Source organism: Rhopalosiphum padi, chromosome 2, assembly GCF_020882245.1.
Source record: "Rhopalosiphum padi isolate XX-2018 chromosome 2, ASM2088224v1, whole genome shotgun sequence".
NCBI lineage: Eukaryota > Metazoa > Arthropoda > Insecta > Hemiptera > Aphididae > Rhopalosiphum > Rhopalosiphum padi.
The window spans coordinates 69,127,075-69,150,483 of NC_083598.1; the positions used below are offsets into that span (position 1 = coordinate 69,127,075).

At 27.1% G+C, this 23,409-nt stretch overlaps 1 protein-coding gene across 2 annotated transcripts in view; it reads left to right on the forward strand.

Annotated features, from left to right (window-relative positions):
• Positions 1-9,539: 9,539 nt before the first annotated feature.
• Positions 9,540-23,409, forward strand: part of LOC132921590 (FERM, ARHGEF and pleckstrin domain-containing protein 2-like) — a 33,024-nt gene continuing 19,154 nt past the window's right edge. The window contains exon 1 of one of the 2 annotated variants that reach the window (XR_009660913.1): positions 9,540-10,061. The gene's annotated coding sequence lies outside the window, so the exon portion shown is untranslated. The remainder of the gene's footprint in view (positions 10,062-23,409) is intronic. The other variant, XM_060984693.1, reaches the window with a different exon arrangement.

A 23,409-nucleotide genomic window follows, 5' to 3' on the forward strand; every position in this document is an offset into this window, starting at 1 on the left:
AACGATAACATTATAGCCTAAATACAGGTATTATATATATTTTATACCTACATATTATATAATGTGTATGTAATATATATGCACGATGCATCTTCATCATGCATAGTTTGTCTATAATTATTACAATTGAAAACACTACAGAGTGGATAACATGTATATAACGTCATAACGACTGTAGATGAGTCGAGTAATAATAAACTGATACAATGATGTATAGAAGTGTAGAACTTCTATACCTAGTTTAAATTATATCACCTATACAGTGATATAGCTAGAGGGCCACAGGGGCTATGCCCTCCCCCCCATTGGCCGTATCATATATTATATAATATATAAAAAATAATCGTAAATTAATTAATTTTGGCTATGTACCGGTTTGGAGTTTAAATTTAAAAAAAATAATGTTTATTGTTTACCAAAACACCGTGGATTGATAAGCGTGTTACATGCTAGCTGCAGTATAATATCATATTCTGATATTCTATGATGCTTAGATCATATACAAGTATATGATCTAAGGCGTGTAATGTGTCATTGAAAAGATTATAATTAACATTTTACAGATACCTATAACATTATAAGCTTTTTAACCTTATTAACATTTTCAGTCTTAAAACGACTTAAAACTTATTTAAGAGCAACTATGGCTGGAGAAAGATTAAGTGGCTTAGTTCTAGCTAATATAAACAATTAAACCAATATGATTTAGACATTGAAGATATCGAAAAATACATTTTACCAGCTTTTATAACACTGTTATTTGAATGTTATTTATTTAATTTTTTTTTGCAACTCCCTCCCCCCATGTAGAAATCCTGGCTACGCCACTGCACCTATGTCTTATATATATACAAATTAAAATATTAATATTTATAACATTTAAATAAAATGATTAAATATATTGAACAGTTAAATGTAATTTATTTATTATAAACTATACAATACGTATATTTCTTAATTTCTTAATATATTTGTATAGTTAAGATGCAGTATCTATGTACACTTGTTTACAACATCGAGATTCGAGAAGACCACGTTTATCAAAATAGTTTCTAAAAAAAAAAAATAGTAAGAACCTAATATTAAATATTTTATGTGTAAGAATAATATTACGTGTGGGTTTGTGTGGGAAGTATAACGGTATAATATATAATATCCTCTATGCATTATATTCTACACATAACTTTACGAAATTCGGTAATCATCGTCATGGTTGATAATTATAATTCAAAGTTTTTAAACGAAATATATAAATTAATTTATTAATTAACGCGTTAAGATTTAAGATAGTACATAATGTGCCAAGAACTGGAGTGAAAGATTATTTTTACACTTCTGTGGTTTGTAAATCTTCAGAAATTGTCAAAAATTACTTCTCTGGCAGGCGGTAATACTATTATAAGTTCTCCAAAAGCAGGTTTGTTCCGAGTTAAAATTTATGAGGAATACTAAAATGGAATATTTTTTCAAACATTTATTGGGCAGTCCGCCAACGAAATGAATAGGCAACATATTATTTTAAATATAGGAAACGGACGTTTAAAATTCGACTGATGCGAGCAAACAATTATTTTACTACTTATCAACTTAAACAAAACAATACAATACTGAATACAACACCTCGAGATTTCATGGTGGATATTTTAATTTTGCAGTATTGCACAATTCACATGAATGTACCTCTTGTAGAATTTTTACTTGAGAGCACATCTAAATTATTAAGGTATATTTCATAAAAAATTGAACTGTAACAACATATATAAGTAGCCAATATATTTAAATAATATAATAGTATTTATGAATTGTTGTCTGTTTTAAACGAGTGACAGAAAAATAATTATATATTGATGGGTGCCAATTGAACATAATATAGTATATTTCATAGTACTAAATAAACTAGTACGTGAAACGTGTATAAGGTATAACATTTTGTTATAAACCGTCTTAGGGTCTTGGTCTATTCAGTATTCAGGCTTTGAAAAGTATAAAATGCATATTCAAAATAATGACTGAATGATGGGTAGGTATTGAATACAGCATTAAATCTATAGACAGTTAAATCTCAGTTTCTTAGTTTAGATTGTTTAGAATAATGAATATAGTTACCTAAACTATATATTTTAAAAGACGAATAGGTACATTTTGTTCACTTATTGCAATAAGTATCATGATACCACTAATTAATAAATTATTTTGTTTCTATACTTTTGTTTATTTATTATTTCACGTAACATGACTGAACTTACTAAATTAGTAAGGTACTTACTAGATACTTAGGTATACATATCTACCTCAATTAATTATTAATTAATTATTAAATAATAATATAAAAATATAATGAACGATGATATTTTGATATTATTAGTTATTAGTTAATACGCATTTATAGCTATACAATTACATAGATTATATTATTTTAGGATGCAGATACCTACTGGGCACTGACTACTATTTAAATTAATATACTATTATATTAATAATTAGTTAATATATTCATTTTATATTGTTATCTTAGTATCTATATAATAGAATATATTATATACATAAACCTAACTATTATTATCTATATTATGTTACCTATATTTATATTATTATGTTTATGTATGTATGGAAATAAATATAATCTTTATTAATTATTTGAATTCACGTTTCTAAGTAGTTAACTTCATTTAATTTGTTTGTTAAGAACATATTTTATTAAATATTATGTTATACTATCGTCTATGCGCAATTTAAACATACATAGCATATTAGTATATGGTATATATTATGTATTAATTATACTATTATGCCTTGCAAAATTGTTTCGTTCCGCTCGATAAGATAATATTTTGCAGAGTACTTACATAAATACAATGTATTTGATGTTTGTTAATTCAAATAGGTAATTGCAATGAAGGACGCATTAATCTGAATAAAATTATAATGGAACGCTGTATTCTGACGTAGGTATAACTACCAACTACTAACTAGTAACTAGTAACTAGTAACTAGACAATGTGTTTATTCAGGCACGTATCCAATAATATAAAGACAACAGTGTGTACAGTTTTCCTGGATATATTGGATATGTCACGATTTAAATCTATAATTATCTAGGTGTATTAATAGGTATATTTAGGGAAGTAATGCTAACGCAATTCCCTCCTGATGAGATGGTTTAAATTAAAACAAAAGTTTATTAATAAATTATCTAGTTTATTACAAATCACAACTGTATTCGATTATTATTTTATCAAGTAAATAATATAATTATATAATATGCATTATAATTTGTTTAATACAACATTAATGTCTACATTCTGAGCTTTTATGCACTTGAAAAAATTATTATAAAATGTTTAATAATAATAAATAAAATATACCTGTCTATCTATTATAAACGAAGTATCTATAAAATAACATGGATAGTTCATACCAAGAATACAGCAAAGGTCCCTAAACAGATATTTGTGCGAAATTAGAGGAAATAGAGGAATAATTAGATACGTTTAATAAAGTTGACTACTTTATTTCAGATATTTGTAAATATTTAATAAAAATAATGAAATGTTTAAATAAATAATTTTGAAAGATTTCTTTATATATTCGTGTTATTGTAATTACTAATTTGTAATATTACTGATTGTGATTATTATTCAATGTTATTTTATATAAAGTTACCTATGAATAATTATTAACACATTAATATTATTAATCTGTAAATACTAAATTACCTCTTACTAGTCTTACTTCATGTAGGTACGGTATCCGGTATTCAGCAATCATATATAGGTAAAATAGGTTGGAAAAATTAAAGTAAATTTAAAATTCAGATACTGTGTATGTTTGTTTTCTGTTGTATATACTGTATAATATCTTAACAGTTAACACAGCTTTTATAAACCAGAAATAATTTTTGTTTTATCTAGCAATCACGTTTATAAAAAACAGATTATATTTGATATTTGATAAAATTGTTATTTATTTTAATGAATTAAAATATATTATACTACGTAGTACGTCACTACGTCTAGTTGTAATACGGTATTTATTTATCTTAATTAATAAACCTAATGTAATATATTATCTATAGACTATATTGTATATCTTATTTGATAAGGATCTCTATAATAACTGTTGCAATTTCCGAAATTCGTCAAAATCGATGTAGTAGTTTTTGAGTTTTTGAATATTGATAAACTACAAACATAAGAACATTGCCTTTTGTTGAACATTTGAAATCAAATTAGAAATAAAATATTATTTTCTTTCATTTAAAAAAATCGCATACTAACGAATGGCGGGTCGCTAGTCTATAGACTAGGTATATAAATATGTTTACACATTTTTTTCTGTTATAATTTGACATTTTCTAATGTCAACGTCATTCATAACCGAAAAATTACCCCATTTCATACGTACGTACATTCATACGTAATCCATCAGCCATCCTATTTAGCAAAATAACAAACTAAGTATAATAGTTGAAACTTGAAAATAACCTTAAAACGAGTCTCAAACAGAAATCTATTAATATAACTTTTATTTTAATCGGTCCAGTAGTTTCTAAGATTAGCCACTAGTTAAAGACTCATCTATTATATTATCTATTACATATTTATGTATAATATAGACATTAGTTATATGATATAAAATAAACTACAAATTAAAAGTAAGGACTTAGTTTAGACATTACATATTTTTTACATAAAAAACTGGCTCAATATTAAAGAATATACTTATATAGTTACATCATTTTAGCACATTAATATACTATGGTGGCCGGTGGGTACATGATTATATTTTTCATCTCTGTATAAAGTTTCGCCAATGTAATAACTTTATTTAACGTCCATATTATTTATTTCAAGTGCACATTGTTACTATTTATACTATACAATTGAATTCTGATCTGTTTTTATTTATTGAATAGGTAGTTCTTTCATTGAAGGACTCAGCCTCTGTTTTGGTATTTTAAGAGGCAAAGTTTTAATTTTTTTTGTTTCCAATGCTGAGCTATATTGGTTTAAGAACTTATTATATTGCCACTTGTTAGCCAGGTTACTGGTTAATATTATATAATTTAATGAAAATGTATTTGCTACTGCCAACTTTATTAAATATTACATTGTATAATGATTATGAATGTATAAATACGAAGATAAAAACATATATTTTATGAATACTGATGTTGATAATATTTACATACAAATTTCATAAAGTTATATTGATAAATATATAAAAATAAATCATATTCTGTAAGTAAATTTAAATATATTACATAAAACTAATAGGTAACAGACAATGATCAAGGTGTTTTACTATTTTACATAAATATAACTGTTTAAAAAATACAATGTTAAATAGCTTTACAAGGTAATTTTAGATACATTCTTATTCATAATTTATATTTTATATAAAAAAAAGGCCATATTATATAAATTAATATAATTAACTAGGAATTGCTAACAAACACAATCATACTTACTCCTCTGTAAAACAGTGTGAACAAAGAAAATAAGTGTTTCATTTTCATACTTCTAGTTTTATTAGTATAGTAATTTATTTAGTTTAACTAGAAGTTTCAAAGAATACAGAATTTTATAGAGAATCAATCAGTAATCAGTGATCGGTCAAATAGAAATTTGTTGGTATACTATTATACTAAATTTTTGTGAAATATATATTTTAAATAAATTTTTTATTTCATTTATTGAATCACTTTTATCATTTAGGTAATGTAGATGATTGAAAATTAAAAAAATAATGAGTTATTAGATATTTAACGACACCTATAGACTATAGCAGGCTATAGACATAGATCATATAGTTATTAGTTATTACGATTCGCCAGTACATACGGTACATTATCATCTAGTCATAACTTAATGATAACATACCGTAAAATATTAGGTATTCCGTACCAGCACCCCTTTATTAATAATTCGAATCCTGATATCTACAGGTTTTAAATTTTAATATCATATTTTAGGTCAACTTTTCAGACGTATGCTACTCCGCGTTCATCAGTTAAATATTAAACTATTGTGAAATTTTAAATTAGCGGTTTTTACTTTTTCTTACAGCAGTAAACTTAGTCACTTAGGTAATTCATATATTTAGAATTGTGGTATATATTTCTAACCTTGAGTGAGGAACCACATTTCCGTATTTTAGTTTAAAGAAACAGATAAAATTCATTTTGTGTTGTTAACTTTAATATTAGAGTAAATTTACCTATTATCAAATTTAAAGGTAAGAATATTATCTAGGAAATGGCTAAATGGCATATGCTTTTATTGATATTATTATAATTTTAAAGAGAGTTATGAATATTTTAAAGTTATAATTTTTCTATATAGCTTTAACTCACTTTAAAATGATAATATCAACAGTATATTATGACATGTCCCGGATAATATTTGTACCTTTAAGTTTAATTATGGGTAAACTGACTCCAATATTAAAGCTAACAATATACAATTTGTTCTACTAAATGCAAATTTGCTATGATGTACCTACGCTGATAAGATAGAGACAACCAGACTACACATACGGGTATAATGTCCTGTTGAATACACTATTCAACGGATCTGGATTTATCATTTCCAAATGAATGTACCTATATGTCGTAGACAATTAGTTAAATCAGGCAAAAGGCATTTTACTAAATACCTAGGCAATAGGCATATAGTCAAAGTATTTAATTTTTATGCAATTTCACTATTCACCTATACATTAAGTTAAATGCCTATTTCAAGTCGAGAAAATAATAATAAAGAAACATTAGCACTCGCGGGCGTCAAATTTCTGAATAAGTGTCTGGTAATGTGTGTGATACCCAAGATGTAAAATTTCATTTTGATTTCTTGGTTTTTTACATTTTTTTGCTAACGATAACATTGGTTGTTACCAACGTTACATATAATGTTTTACGTCTTCTGTAACATGCATTTATAGTATAAGTCTATAAGGGAATGAATATAGAGGTACCTGTAATTTTTGAAAAATATACAATTTCATATTTTCATACGCTTCTAAAACTGTTATGAAGAATTCATTATAAATTTATAATATTTTTATTACTTTGTAAGCTGTGTAGGTTTTTGTGTGTATACATATTCAAAATGTAGGTAAAACTGTTATAGAATAAAATAATCCACACAAGCGTTTTCGTTTTTAGTATTATATATTATAAAATATAAATAACGTATTTTACGTATTAATATATAAATATATGAAATAGGTATATTATAGTACATTATCGTTACTTCGTATTATTTGTTTAGATCCGATCATAATAGGCATTAGGCATAATTTTGTAGTAAAACCAAAAATTGTTGCTCACATATGATTTTTTAGTTTATACTCCCTACTCAGTAAATATCTACAGAACCACTCGCAATAATATACTCAATTATTTCTTCACTAGAACTTTTTCCCAAGATTGGTTATCAATATTATATATTATTGGTACCTTCAACGACCAATTTAAAGATTGGTACTTCAATTTCAATACCTACATGCTATACCAGCACTCAACTTAAATTAATTTAAAATGAAGAATTCTTTAGACAGTGACATTTCATGTTGAAAAATAATTTAGGTACAAAATGTATCAGAAAAAAGGTAAATAATTATTATTATACATTAATACAGACAATAGAGTATATCATTAAGTAGTTAATAAACCACTGTAAAAATAAGATTATACAATAATAGAATACCGAAATATTTAAAACTATTTTTTACAACATAAATTTTTAATTTTTAATTACGATGCAGAATATTATTCGGCGTAATTCGATTTCTAAAATCAAATTTTGGATAAGTATAGTTGTTATATTAGTCTTCAAAATGTACTTATTGTATTAAATGTACACAGATTGTAAATATTCATTTTTAAATAAAAAAAAACTTATAAGTTTTTAAAACTTAAAAAGCGGAGTAGGCCATTAATAATATTTTGTATAGTTGGCAGAAACGTATTTAGGGGAGCAGTGGGACTTGGGCCTCGGGCGGTAAATTTTGAATTTTGGAGAGCATTTTTAGGTAATATGGTACCTAGGTTTTTCTTACCTGTGGTGTAAAATTCCTAATTCGTATCTGATAGTAGGTATTCTTGTAATATGCCACTAAGCTTAGTAAAACTATATATAATTTCGTATATCATAAGCTGCTCGTCAAAATTTTTATTTTATACATTGATGGACTCTAAAAAATATTCTGCCATGAAATAAAGAATTAATAATAGATGTTAACATAAAAAAAAATAAAAAATAAATGATAACGATAAAAAATTATTATTATTAGAATAATATTATCAATATTAATATTTTCAAAAACAAAAAAAAAAGTTTTAGAGTTAAATGAATCACTCGGTATTTACATACATATTGATAATATAAAATATACTAATAGCATGCAGTTTGATTGGGTAGGGTGCGTGAACTCGGCGAAAGATATTGAGTATCAGCATTACGGTCGACGCGAAAAACGAATTGTTCACGCGCGTTTGACGCTAAAATGTCGTCTGTAAAATCGTGGTCTTTGCGCAGATACAAATGTAAAATCGACGTCCTATCTGAAATACCACAACTATAAACCATAAACGAATTCTTATGCGTATGTTCCTTCTCGTCCTTTACCACCCTCTTTTCAGGGAATTTCGATGTAGGTTATGTATAATAATAGTCGTGTGAAGATATATATCTTTAATCGTGGTAGCAGGTAGGTCGTAGGTAGATATTACACTGAATACTTGTATACATAGGTACTAAATAAGTAAATTCCACAGTTTTTGGCTGGTATTGACGGTGGTGGTTTAAATCGTAAATATTTATGGTCTTTTAACTGTGGCTGATCTCCCGCAGTGGCGGTCTTAGTTGCGACGTTCCGGTGACGTCACTATCGACATTGACTATCCGTGGAGACGGTCTCTGGACGGACGGACAACATTTTTTGAACATCGGTGGTGGTGGTCGACATATCGACATTTATTAAAATATATCGATGTAAAAAAAAACATCAAAACATTTTTACCTGCTATATTAATTTTAGACTTTAGTACTTTACTATTCAGTTTAGATGTACATTTTTTGGTAAAATATAATCCCTCAATTTCAATGTATTAGGTACATCGTAGTATCGTACATATATGATATAATATTATATTATTATGTTCAATAATAAACAAAAAATATATTATTCGAAACATAATTCATTGTTTATTATGACCCAAAACGGGTATAAAAAATAATCACTTGTTTAGTCGGTTCTAATGACCACAATGTATCATAATACACTTATTATTGTAATGTAAACCGTCCGGTCCGGACGTACATTTCGCGGAGTCGCCGTCTTGAGGCGCGGTACAATTCGGCAGAGTGTGTAGCGTACGTGTACGACGCGGTTCGCAACGCGCACGCGATTGTCATCGGTCTTTGGCACGCCTAGTTCGCGACACGGCCGTCGGGTGGCAGCACTGGGCGGGTGGGCGGGAAACCGTACGCACTACCGCCGTCGCCGCCCGTACGCACGTCCGAACGCCGATCTCTCCGCTTGGCACTCGGCAGAGAGTCGCGTACACACCGTACTCGCCGGCAGTCGACGTCGTTATCGCTTTCACGTTCCCGTCCGAACTTGGCCCTACCGCGAGTCGTCTCGTCCTCAAGTGGTCCGGTCCGCTGACGCGAGTCGCAACTGGCGCGGTGGGCGTGCGTGTGCCGCTTTTTCTTTCCGCTGATTAACTCGTCGCCCGATTTGCGGGGCCCGTGTTGTGTAGTACTTAATAGTTATAATATCTATTGTGGACGTGTGTGTGTGCGAGCGCGTGTGATCGCGTTGTTATAGTAGTTGTTACCCGTTTGTGCGCGCGCGTGTGTGCTACAGCGTGTGTGAGTGTGTGTGCGCGCGCGGTGCGTTTTCTCCACTCGGCCCGACCGACCGCGGCGACGCGCGCGATGTGTTGTACGTGCGAATTAGTCTGTTCCAATTACGATTGGTGAACCCGTCGAAACCGTCTTCCGAGCTGGCGACCGGTGTCCGGTGGTCTTTACACGTTTCGTCTTCGTCTAAAGGTAAGCTCCATAGGCTCCACGCCGATGGATTTGTTCCGCGCAGCTGCTTCGTCGGCCGACCGCCGATAGTCGCAAATGGGGCGCGTATTGCGGGATTGTGTGTGTAGTACGTGCGCACAGCCCACCGACGGTTTCGCGTGCATCGGGTCTCTCAGGTGGTGTCTTGGGAGTTGTGGCTGGGCACTGTAACGTACCGTATTATGTACGATCTAGCTAACCCCCTGTGTAGCACGGAATGTGTACAATGGATTGTACCATCCGTCGTCGTCGCCCACCCCCGATTTCCCTAAAGGCCTAAAATATGTGTTTGAGGTGTACAGAAATATGACTTCTTCGTTTGTTGTTAGCTATTTTATTTGATCATTTTCATGTTTTTTATTGCTCCGTTTTAATCTCATTTGTTTGAATGTTCATTATTAAAAGCACAAAGTCTACTCGTATCATATTATTATTTGATAAAACCAAATGGTCCGATATAGTCACTATCAGTTAGGCCTATTGCTTATTAATTTAATGATTAAGATGCTCGGGTGAAGTTTAAGTATTTCTGTTTTTTATTAAAATATATTTGTGTATTTTACTATTATGTATGTGTCTAGGTATCTAAATATTTCTTTTCTCGTTTTTATCTACTAGGTAATTAAAAATACATTTGCATTTTAGAGCGATTGTAGTTTGTTGTAATTTGTAATATTTATTTTGAATAATTATAGATAATGATTTAGTGAGATCTACTTGTTTACTATACAACATCAATATAAAACTAGTATTACCTTGTTTAAAATATATAAGCAATTTAACTGCATTTTATAGAATCCTTCTCTGGAATTCTTATTTCTTATTTATTGTCTTGCTTTCAAGATTGTATATTATGCATAAACTACCTATATAGCTAATGAATGATAAAATATTTAACTTCATTAATACTTGTATTGTGCCCATGGTAGCTTCATATTTACCATATTATTATTAATTGTTAAATTTAATATTTAAATAATTGTTTATGATTATTATTTTTTAACATAACATTACCCTTAATATTACTCGTTGATCTATAATTTAAATTCTTAACAAAATAATTATTTTTGTCAATTGTGATTTCAATATTCCATATAATGCATTAATAAAAAATAAAACAATTATGCAGTACCTACACTATCTTAATGATAATGATTAATGAGTATGACCTACTCCCATGTTTAGAGTAGGTAATAACACATTTTATGGATAATTAAATAGGTACCAATAAATATAATTTTATATTTCTAAAGGCCAATATTAATTTATAATATGGATATTTGAATCATAATTATTAATAATATTTAATTAACTATATTATCTTTTAATATGCATTAACTATGAGAGCTAGCTCTTTATTTGGGCTATGTTAACAAAATCAATAAATCAATAAATAAATGCTTGATAGTTGATTCCTTGTATAATAAATTAATTTAGGAGTACTTAGTTGAATATTTAAACTTGTAAATATTAATGTACTTTTAATTTAAATGTTTACCACTAAATGGTTAAATAACAGTAGAAAGGTTATGATATATATTATTATGATATAAATGCATATGTAATGTATCTATTATATTTATCATCAATAAATCGCCATTTGAAATTAAAAAAAAATCATCAATAAATTATGACGGTTTTGAGGCACTCTAATTAGTTCCTTTTTAGCATTGGTGATTTTTTAAAAAAAAGGTATACTTTGTTCAAATTCATTTTAAAATTTGTATATTTATTTGTACAACATACACTTGTATAACTCATAACAGTTATTTATTTATTTTATATTACCTCTGTCATTACCTTAGTAGCATTTGGCGGTCCAATTTCATGATTAAATTTGGATTAAACTTTTAATTTAGTTATAAATCCAATTACCTAATTATTTTTATTTTTGTATAATTTAAAGAAAAATATGAAAAAATAAAATTATATTAACAATTATTACTTGAGCTAGGTACAGATATGGGTAATTTTAATTTGGTATTAGTTTATTATCTATTATTATTTTGTCACAAACTATACAACTGATATTACCATGTAAACTGTAAACATATAATTCAAAACTTAGTTGTAAATTATTATTTGTAATAATTATTCTTTTTCTTAATTCTTTAATGATCTGATATTATGCAAGTTATAAAATTCATCTAATCTGTATCTGTTCACATTAGAGTTCTCATCTCTATTACTATTAACATCTATTTGCCATATGTTCCAAGACTGGCAATCTACTTTATGTTGTTTAGAATATATGTAGGTATTCTATTTGAAAAATATTTATACATATAAATGCAGTTAATAAGCATTAAGAAACATACTTTTCATTAATAAAACCCGTTAATATATTTTTATATGTTTACTTTGTTCGTATTTTTACATTGTCAAGTTTTTGTTTATTCAGATTTATACGTTTAGTGTTTCACCACAATTGTTTTAATTAATATATCTAATGTTTTGTACTTAAAAGGATGCTTACAACTTGTACAAGATGGTCTCCATCTTTTAAATGTACGTACAACATACCAAATTTGCTTACAGTTTTTCATGATATTTTAATTTTTAAGCAAATTATGAACATTTTTATATTTTAGTATTATGTTTATTGTTTACTCATAACACATTAATTGGTTAAAAATCAAAATATCTTAAAAATTGATGAGATAGGTATTATAAATAATAATCTTAACTTACAATAATTTTGATAATAGGTCAATTTGCTATGTTATATGTTTATAAGACCAGCAATAACATATGCGAGTGTATCAGTTAGAATTTAATATTTTATTTTAGAGGAAATTTATATTTACTTTTGAAATTTTATTCTTGTATAATATCAGATGATTTTAGTCTCTATTAATAAATGTACAAAAAGTATTGAAACATTTGAGACTAAAAACTAGGTATATAAGTATTTTTTCTATGCTTAATGGGGCAATATAAGTTACACAGCCTGTGGTATAACAATAATAGACCAGTAAATACTAAATTCCTTTAAAAATTGTTAATTGGTGTATTTATTATCTATCTATTTTAATTAATATATTAAAGTATACATTTGTTATTTTGGATTTTACTTAGCTATTACCTATTTACTTACTACTTACTTTGACTCAATTTTACCTATTTATAAGCCCTTGTACTTATGACGTTATGATAAAAAATTCTGAGTATTGAGATAATAGCCATATTTTCTAAGGTAGAATTGAGGTTATTGTACTTTTTTTAATTATTTCTTTAATTAAATTTTAAATACCTAATTTATGCTAATTTGTCAAATTTGTTTGCGTTAAACAGATTCTTAATTTTTATAGGTTCCTACTTATTATTTTAAAATAAATATGTCTCATTAAAAAAATGTCAACATTTAGTGATTAATTATTTTCAAAATAACCTATGTTAACTTACTACCAAGATACAAATTAGTTCACATCAGTCTAATTAAATTTTGTTAATCCAAATATGTCTTATCTGTGCAATTAGTACTCTATAGTTTTGAGAAGCTGAGTCATCTTTTATCGTCTTTTATGTATATTGTTATTTATTACGATATTATGTTAAATAGAAGAAGTAGACATTTCCGATATTTTTCTATTAATATTCTTTTATTTTCAAATCGTACTAAATCATTGTTACAACGGATTTTCGCCTTATTTAGTCTCGTCAATTTTTAATAAAATGTTGTATGTTCACATTTTCCGTCGCCGTTTTACAGACGTATTTTTTCGTAGTTCATTCTAATATAAGGGTGAGTTGACTTAATATAATATTTAATCATAAGAATATTATCTAGGGTATCTTTAGGCTTTTATTTATGTTTAAATTAAAGCGACTTTTAGGCATTAAAATATAGTAATATTTTACATAGGTAAAATAACTAATTTTTATATTTCAAGATCGATGAAGCTTTACTCTCTACGAGTTTGTAATTCTTCTTATCCTCTAGTGCCCTAGATAATTATAATTTTCTTACCATTAAATTTGATAATAATCAAATTTACTATAGATTTTTTGATTTATAAGACGGAAGACAATATCTATATAATAAGTCCTATAAGACAGCTGCGTGACGATGGCTTATAAATTATTGGTGATTTCACGTCTTTGATAGCATTTTTATATAAGTTCGTAACAACCTGTGATAATTTTATAAGATTTAAACCCGATTATCCTTTATTAAATCTAAACTTACGCCATAATATTTTTCGTTTATGTATTTATACTCGGGGATTAAGTTTAAACAGAATGTTTTATTTATCACTTATGTTTCACATATCCTTAGCAATTTTGTTCATTAAAACTCTAGACCAGATTGCCAGTACTGTTGCTAGGGGTTTAAGGTCTAAGCCTCTCCTCCCCCCGAAATATCAAATAATTGTATATTCGTTTGTCGCGGGCACGAATCGTTACTCGTTTCTTACCATCGTAGTATTGTGCACTGATGAATATTCACGTGTTGTGAGATACATATTGATTCTGAAGAAATAGTTAATATGCTTGATTCAAAAAAGTTAAATATTAAACATTATTAATAATTTTTGATTCATTTTATACGAGTAGGTTGTAAAAAAAAATCAAAATAGATATCGATGTATAAAAATCAAAATTTGAACAAGTAGTTAATTATTTATGGTGTTAAAAGCTTAGATAAGCTGAGTAGTAGACTATCATGTTGCGTAGTTACCCCATTTTGTTACTCTGCTCTGCTTATCAAAATTTTAATACTTATAGCTATCCAATTAATTATTTGTTAAAAATTCAATTTTTATATTATACCAAAGTTCTTCGAGGAATATTCTGATTTGGAATAAGACATTTTAAAATCCTTGTATTGGAATTTATATTAATGACAAATATTTTTATAAACGCCAATATTTTGCAATAGACTGTGTATAGACTGATCTTCAAAAAGTTTGCCATTATTGTTTTCTTTATTTTATTGAATATATTATTAAATAAATTTATTAATCTATATAGACTTTTTTACTTTCTGTTAAATAGTGTTTATATACATTTAAATAAAATCCCTGAATGTTTGAACTTTGGTTTGGTATTTTGCTTAAGAATTAGATACCGATAAAGGTACGATTTGTCTTCTTAATAATATACCTATTTTATAAACTCGTTCGGAATGACCCATTTTAAAGTTTTACCAGAGGGCAGCAGACGGATCGATTTATAACTATCTTTATGTGTATGCATATCGGGATGTTATGAATTCAAGTGGTTTGCGAGATTTGTGTAAAAAAATTCCATCATAAAATTAAGAAATAACATTTTTTAAATAGGCACGTTTTTTTTTTTTATCATATTTATACAATAGCTCATTGGCCTACATATAGAATAAGTGGTTATAAGTGCTTATTAGTTATAGTGACACGTAAAAATTCTCTTAGAATTAAAGTATTCAAATAATTAAATTTGATGTTAGGCATTTACACGTCATATCTGCGTAAAATATAAACCTAGATTATAGATGAATAATATATAAATCTTTAAAGTTTTTTAGAAATTTAAAAGAGTACGTTCATACTTGTTACAAATAATAGTTGTAATATAATTATTAACCTATACTATATTATTACGAACACATGCAAATTTAAATTTTGCTTCGAAATTAATTTTTGTTTTGCATCATAATATTAAATATATTATAAATAAGTACCAAAAAAGTTATATTAAAAAAAAAAAAATAATATATATAGTTAAGTGTTCAATTACTAAATTGAATAATTTCGACTGCCAACATTTAAATTAAGTCATAATTGATTAAGAAATATAGTTATATATAATTATAAATAATTTAATTAATTTAAGTAATCAGTATATGTGTTTATTGTTGTATTCTATTATTAATACCATTTTACTTATAATAAATTAGTCAAAACACTCGATAATATAGTTCAACAAGTTCGCTTGCTTTTTATAAAACAAAATTCAGTAATTTGTCTATAAAGAACAAACAACGTCTATAATAACATACAGGAATTGGAGATAGCATCAAAGGATGTATGAATCGGAAGGGCAGGATCGGATTAATATAGGTTCAAAAGGAGCTTTTGCTCCAGGGCAGCACCTTTCACATATTCGTATGGTATTATACATGAAATATATGTTGTTTTAATAGCTCCTTATTGATATTGAGGTATTAAAATGATATATTGCTCTAGGGTGGCTCTGTGGAAGGATGGAGGCTATATAAGATTATACACAATACTAATCAGCACCTATATAGCTAATTAACAAAATAAGCTATATAAAAATTATAAATTAATGTTAACTTTAAGTATTATGACGTCTTCTACGGGTAATACTTGTGTATTATGAGTACAAATTTCTTATGATTATGACAGATAGTACCTACACGTCAAGGTGGGCATACAGTGTTATATGCATTATGTTATGTTATGAATAGTTTTTTACCTTATCAATGTCAACTATACGTCTATAACAACTAGTGTGGGTATTTATATGTCCATTTACCTTTTTTCAGGTATGACGAACATAATAAAATCATAATATTTGGTATTTTTGTAAAAACTTAATATTTTTCTACCTAACCTTTAATACATTTCAGGACTAGGTATATGTTTTATTCCTATTGGCTTTAAAATGATGTATTTTTCTGTGGACATTTTTTGGCCATAAAAATGCTACAAAATATCGAGATAGTTCCATAAATTGAAATTGAGTCTAAACGATAATTTAAATATATTTAGATTTTATAAGAATTTATCACTAATTTTTTAAACAAGGAAAATAACTAATAAGTAATAACCATTTGACGCTACTGTTGATAACATTTGCATATTTTTAGTCTTTTTTTATCATTACTTTCTAATATCACATTTATGACTCGCGCGTGTAAAGGATATTTTGTTTCTTTTTCTTTGTTACAATATTTTTTTATTTAATATTTAATTAATTAATATTATATTATAAACACTTATATACCTAATATCTATATATTCTAAACGTGTTAGTTATTTAGAAAACTATTAGTAGCCTTATAAAAAATCAATTAGAAGACGAAAATTTAAAATTGACAATAAAGCTTAAATTGATATTTGCTTGTAAATATCAAATATGTACATATATTTAAAAGAGCTGGAATTCACACATGTTTTTTTAATTTAGTCTGCTTTGATGGCGGCGCCTAACCCATAACTGTTTTGTTTATGGTCATCGCATTTATTTATGATAAAATTAGTGGGTGGTCATGTATGTCTATATTAAGTTTCCTTTTAATAAAAAAGTAAGTATATTTTATAAAATTCATAGTATAGATATTATTTTGAACATTTCGATTATGTATTAGGTACTAAGAGGTAAATTACCAATATTATATCGTATTACATTTATAATATTTATAATATTCGTAATAAGTACAGTTTATTGTACTTATTAAGCACCATTTTGACGAATGCGTTGAGTTTGTTTAAATTCTTAATATAAGTATTAAAAAACTTTTTTTACTTCAAATAGATTTTCTGATTACAATATTATTTTTCATATTATTTCGATGGTGTAGGTGATATTTTTGTCAATAATTTATTGATTAAGATTTAAAATATGTTCAGTGTATCCATTCCTTTTGGATAGTTGTGTAGGTTGGTTAGTGTAATCAAAATATTCTCATATAGTTAATAGCAGTATTTTTAGTTGAATTATAACGATCAGCGAATCCAGTATATTATAATTACTACACACAAATGTATATAGTATTATTAATTATTATATTATAAAGTAATTGTCCTCTAAAAAAAATACGTATAAATATTACTTGTGTATTTTATGGTTTATGTGGATTTTCATTTTAGTATACTAATTTTTTGTGTTATCGTTGGGTAATATGAATACGATGATACAAATACATAAATATATATTATCTGGTTTTTGATTATCTATAAGAAAATAACACCGAGAATGTGTCTTCAAACACCGTTTGTGTTTGATACCTTATAAATAACATTTAAGTTTAGATATTAATTAATGGAAGTAGAAACATTATGGTAATAGAAGATTAAAGTATTAACAAAATTATGAGCGAATTTCTTTTTATAAAAATATAAATGATTTATATTTTTGTCTCACTTTTGAATGATCAATATTGAAGTTTGTTCTCTTTGATTTTTATATACATTTTTTTATGTGTACAATATGTATATACAATTCTGTATGTTATTAGTCTTAATACATTGAGTTTCTAAGATAGGTTGATAATTTTAGATTTATATAAATTTAAAGTGTAAAACATAAAACACGGATTGATTAATAATTTTAAATATGAGCGTCAATTGCAATATTTTAATTTTTAAATGTTATCCATGATGCATAAATAATAATATTTTTATTTTGAAAACAAAACCTATATTTTTATTTGACTATGTTTTTAGTCTTTTTCTTAAAACAGATGGTTTATTAATTAGTTTTTTATTATGTCAATTAACGTTATCGTGACGTTAAATTCAAAAATTATTAAGTTTATATTCCAAAGAAATTGATACACAGTTCAATTCTAATTTTTGCTTCTGAAGTTATGAATCAATTCATGAATAACATATTCAGTAATTTTAGGATTGAAATGACAAAGTCCCTTGAATTATAATTGCGCCTATAAATACAAAATACTTTTTCTTTGTTATAACTTAACTATATGCAAACAAAATCTTTGAAATACATTAAATATTGTTCAAAGAGGTTTTTGATTTTGAGGAGGATAATATTATATTGTATGTGTGTGTAAGGGTTTATATAAAATTAGACATTTATAGCACACAAATAAATAATAATAAGATTCTTCTGGATTTTAACTTTAACATTTAAACGTTTTTATCATTCAAAAATAATATTGTTCTTGTACTCTGTAGTTGCCTTGTCATTCCTCAGATGTCGTTCTAGGTAAATGAAATAATATAATATATTCTACATAATATAAAAACATACCACATTTCCTGCGGCCGGATGTACGTCGGCCGATCTGTGTGAATGCACACACCGACTGCTGCTATTATTATTATTATGGCATACTGCTTTACAAACGCCATGTCCTATTCCATGCAACGGGACCCAAACAACAGGACACGGTTCGGTATTTGGAAATATACAGAGTGTTATGAATGTCACGTTTTCAAACTTCAAAGGCATCCTTTATAATATAAGTATTTTTCTTCGAATAAAATTGTGTTGTATTTTATCACGGAGTTTCATAAATATGTTAAATCATGTTGTTAATAGATTCATATTATTCGTTGTGTTTATTGATTCGATGCACGCCTGTTGTATACTTGTATGTGTAATAAATGTTAATTGCTAGTTTTATTCTCCATTGAGCATTACGTTGGCTACATCTTACACTTTTACACGAAAAACACTTGCAGAGTTAATATTATGGCATTTCTATTTAGTCTAGTTAGTAGATAATAAAATAAACAAATTAATAATGTATTTTCCAAAAAAATTTTTTATACAAATTACGCTTTTTCATTATTGTTTATATACGTGGTTAGGAACGTTGGAAGGTTGAAGTAATAATATCTTCTACATATATTTTTTTTAATTTTGCGACTGTTTTAACAGAATTTCGATCACCCTGTATGATGTTGGGTGAATAATGTAGTAGGATACTGTAGGAGTGTAATGGTCATATATCCCTCACTACATTTTCCCATTGCGGCGGCGTCGTAGTCGTTGGTGGGGATAGATTAACTGGGCATGTGCGTTGACGTCGTCGTCGTCGTCAACGGTGACTAAACTTATACACGGTATCCGACTGTAACACTGGAGACGAAAACTAAAACGTCGTGACCAACGATGTTTAGATGACTATGTGCTTACATACTACACTCACTCTCGTACACGGTACACGTACACACATACACACATGTACATTACTGCAACATTACTCTACCGGACGTTTCCTTTTACAGTCAATATTCATTTGTATGGTGTAGACCCGTGTGGTTTTGTAAAGTGCGTGGTTATCGCAGTCCATATAATAATATATAAGTACAGTGTATATGTATTATCAGGCGGCATCGTGTGACAAATGAGAGAGAGAGACCGTGTGAGAGTGAGGAAAAAAGTGATTCGAGAACACACGCATTGCGCGCGCGAACGACTGGAATTCCACACCCAAATCTGGAATAGACTTGTCTATCGTGTCTGTTTTGTATTCATATTAGTGTGCCGGATTTCATCCTAATAAAGGCTAATAACTAGTTACGGTTGTCATGAAAAAGTCCTGTATACTAGCAGTATCGACTGTATTAACGGCATGGACGATGTGGTGCATATTTATAGCATATTTTATCTCTTTTCCAATCTATAGTTGTTTCGCTGCCTCGTTGATTTTCTTTGATTCATGAGTTTAGTTTTTGTCTATAAGTACTATGTAGTATTCTATAGTTTTTATTTTTTTTCGTTACCGATATTATTACTTCTATACATCACGAATTCAGAGGTGTATGAAAATTAAATTTATTTTGAATGATTTCCGCGGGATGATTAATACATGCAATATGTCGTGTATTGTAGATACTGTAGGTTGTTGTGATGTATTATACAGGTCGTGATTCGCAGCATGCGCGTAATGACTAATGATGACATAATGTGCTTATCAATTTTTGATATTTGTAAATGTGCGTGTTACCCGCAACAATATGTGAAATATTGATAAGAAGTGTTCATTTTTCTACCCTTTTCAAAACATTTGTTATTCTTATTAAACCATGTGTTAGCTTTTTAAGAACTCAATAATACAGTGTGAGGGACAATGTTCTTCGTCCACTAGTTCACTACTCAGCGGTTTTGTTTTATATTATGCTATTATGGATGGTAGTAATTGATCGAATCAATTTTTAGAAAATAGTACAATGTGCCCATAAATGTTATTATATGAATCAGAAACTCCTCGTGATTTATTAGTTTTTATTTTTTGGCCTTAATTAAAATATAAATTTATTTACAGATAGTTTTAATAAAAATTTATCAGTGTCGTCTGAAAATAATTTACAATGTATATAGAGTCAGCCCCATTAATACTGGAATTCGATTGTATTGTTTGTCGGCGCTTACATTAGTCATTCTAATTTTTATTACAGAGATTCAACGAAATCGATTTTGTAGTTTTTGTGTATACAAAAGGGGTTTAAGCAGAATTTTAACTGTGATCTAAAGTGAACATCGGCGCAGCATTGAGGACACTAACCTCTGTACCATTCTTTTAGAATTCCGTAATACTGATTCCACGAATCATTGTTCAAGTGATATTTTCTATGGAAAGTACAGTAACAAAATAAATGTTGGGGATTAAATAACAATAATATTTATTTAATACTTTAAAGACAGTAAACTTTGTATAACATTTATTTACGAAGAATTAAGATGATATTGTTATTAATTAAAATTGATTTAATAACTTTTATATCTTGTTGGATACATTGTGTTAGTTATTTATGAAAAAAGTATTTGTGTTCTTAATGAAACCTGTCCATGGTGCATGGGTTTTTTTTGTTTGTCAAATTTGCTTATAATTTGAGTAATTTTTTAATTAAATTTGAAAAGCTGGAATTTGAATGCAAAAACCAGTTTGCGAAAAAATCGATTTAGTTATTTTTTTGTAATTCAAAAACAAATAATCGAATATTTTTAAAATTTTCACCAGCGGTTTATATTAGCTTATTTTATATGTATGACTTTAAAATATTTTTATTTTTATTGTGCTATTTATAGAAATGTTCATATTTTTTTTTTAATAAATTTCGAAAATTTAATGCAATGTTCTTTATTATAGTTATTAATACTGGAATTAAAAAATTAGGTTGATTGTAAATCTACCATAATTTTTAAATGAACGTTTGAAGTTTGAATTATGATTAAATTTACGTGTAAAATAATAATTTCTCATCAAACGATTTTAGTTTTTTTGTTGTACTCGTATTTCCAAAAGTAGAAATTTGAGATTTTTCACTTGAATCATCATTTTCTATACTTAAAGAAATTTTTAAAATATTTAGACTTAATTTAAGCTGTTTACTTTTAGGCATTTGTAATTTTCGATTTTTTTAGTGTTGTTATAAAAAACTTAAAAATTTAATACAAGATCTCATTTAACTTGTTCTTACAAAATTTATTTTATAGACATTTGAAATGCAAATTTTGATGAATTTGGTTACTTAAATGTAGAATAACAATTGATTAATTAATTTTAGGTACTTTTTTAAAAATATTATTCTCGGGGGACTTATAACTTTTTCCGCATTTATACCACGAATTTATTTCACATCGTTCTATGTTATGTTGGTATTTACTCAAACATATAACATTAATATATATTCTATAAACATCATTTTAATATTTAATAATATAATAAATGTCAAGTTGTCAGCTAATATTAATTTAAACTACTCTATTGATATTACTAATAGTTAAATAAATTGGTGTATGATATCATTATACATTTATATTATAGTAAGTTTACTTAGAATATAGATTGACCGTCTATATTCAGAATAATTTTTGTATGATTTACCATTATTCAATTCTAATAGAATACATTCATTGTATAGTGACTTGTTCAGTGACGAAGTACACTCGATACCTACTTTACTGTATAGTTACTGTGTAGTTACCTACTTGTGCACTTTTTTTTTAAATCGTTTTAATGTTAACTATTGTTTTTATTTAATACGAAAACTAATAAGTTATATTATATAACAAAATAAAATTATAAACTTTTATTTTTTGGTTTGAACATTTTTTGATAGATGTAAACCATGACTAGCGGTTTAAATTTATTTAATTTTGATGTTTTTTCATTTAATTATGTATAAAGATAAGTTTTTACGTTTACTCATATATTTATTTATTTATCATTAATTTTTTTTATCTAAAAATACTATATTAGAAAAAATACTTTGGTCTAAACTTGGGTGGTTTCTGGACTTTTGGTAGCAAATTGTACCTTGGTTCATTGGGAGATCAAAATTGCGTAAATTTTTTTATTATATCCTTTATTTTTTGTTCTTACAAACTAAAAAAACCTACAGATGACATACCATTTTCGATGTTGACTAGTTTAATTTTGTATTTTTTCTTAAAACTGGAAAATAGTTTACTTATAGTATTATATTAGATTGATAAGTACAGCAGTAGCTACTAGCTATAAATGGTAATCACGTTGCATTTTAAGTTAAGTTTATCTTTATGTAACAACTTTTTAATTTACAACCTTTTCGCTAAATACGAAAACAAAATCTATTTTAAAGAGTAAAGATGAAAAATATGTGTACAATTACTTGTATTATTTGTTTTTTTTATTCGCTTTATCTAA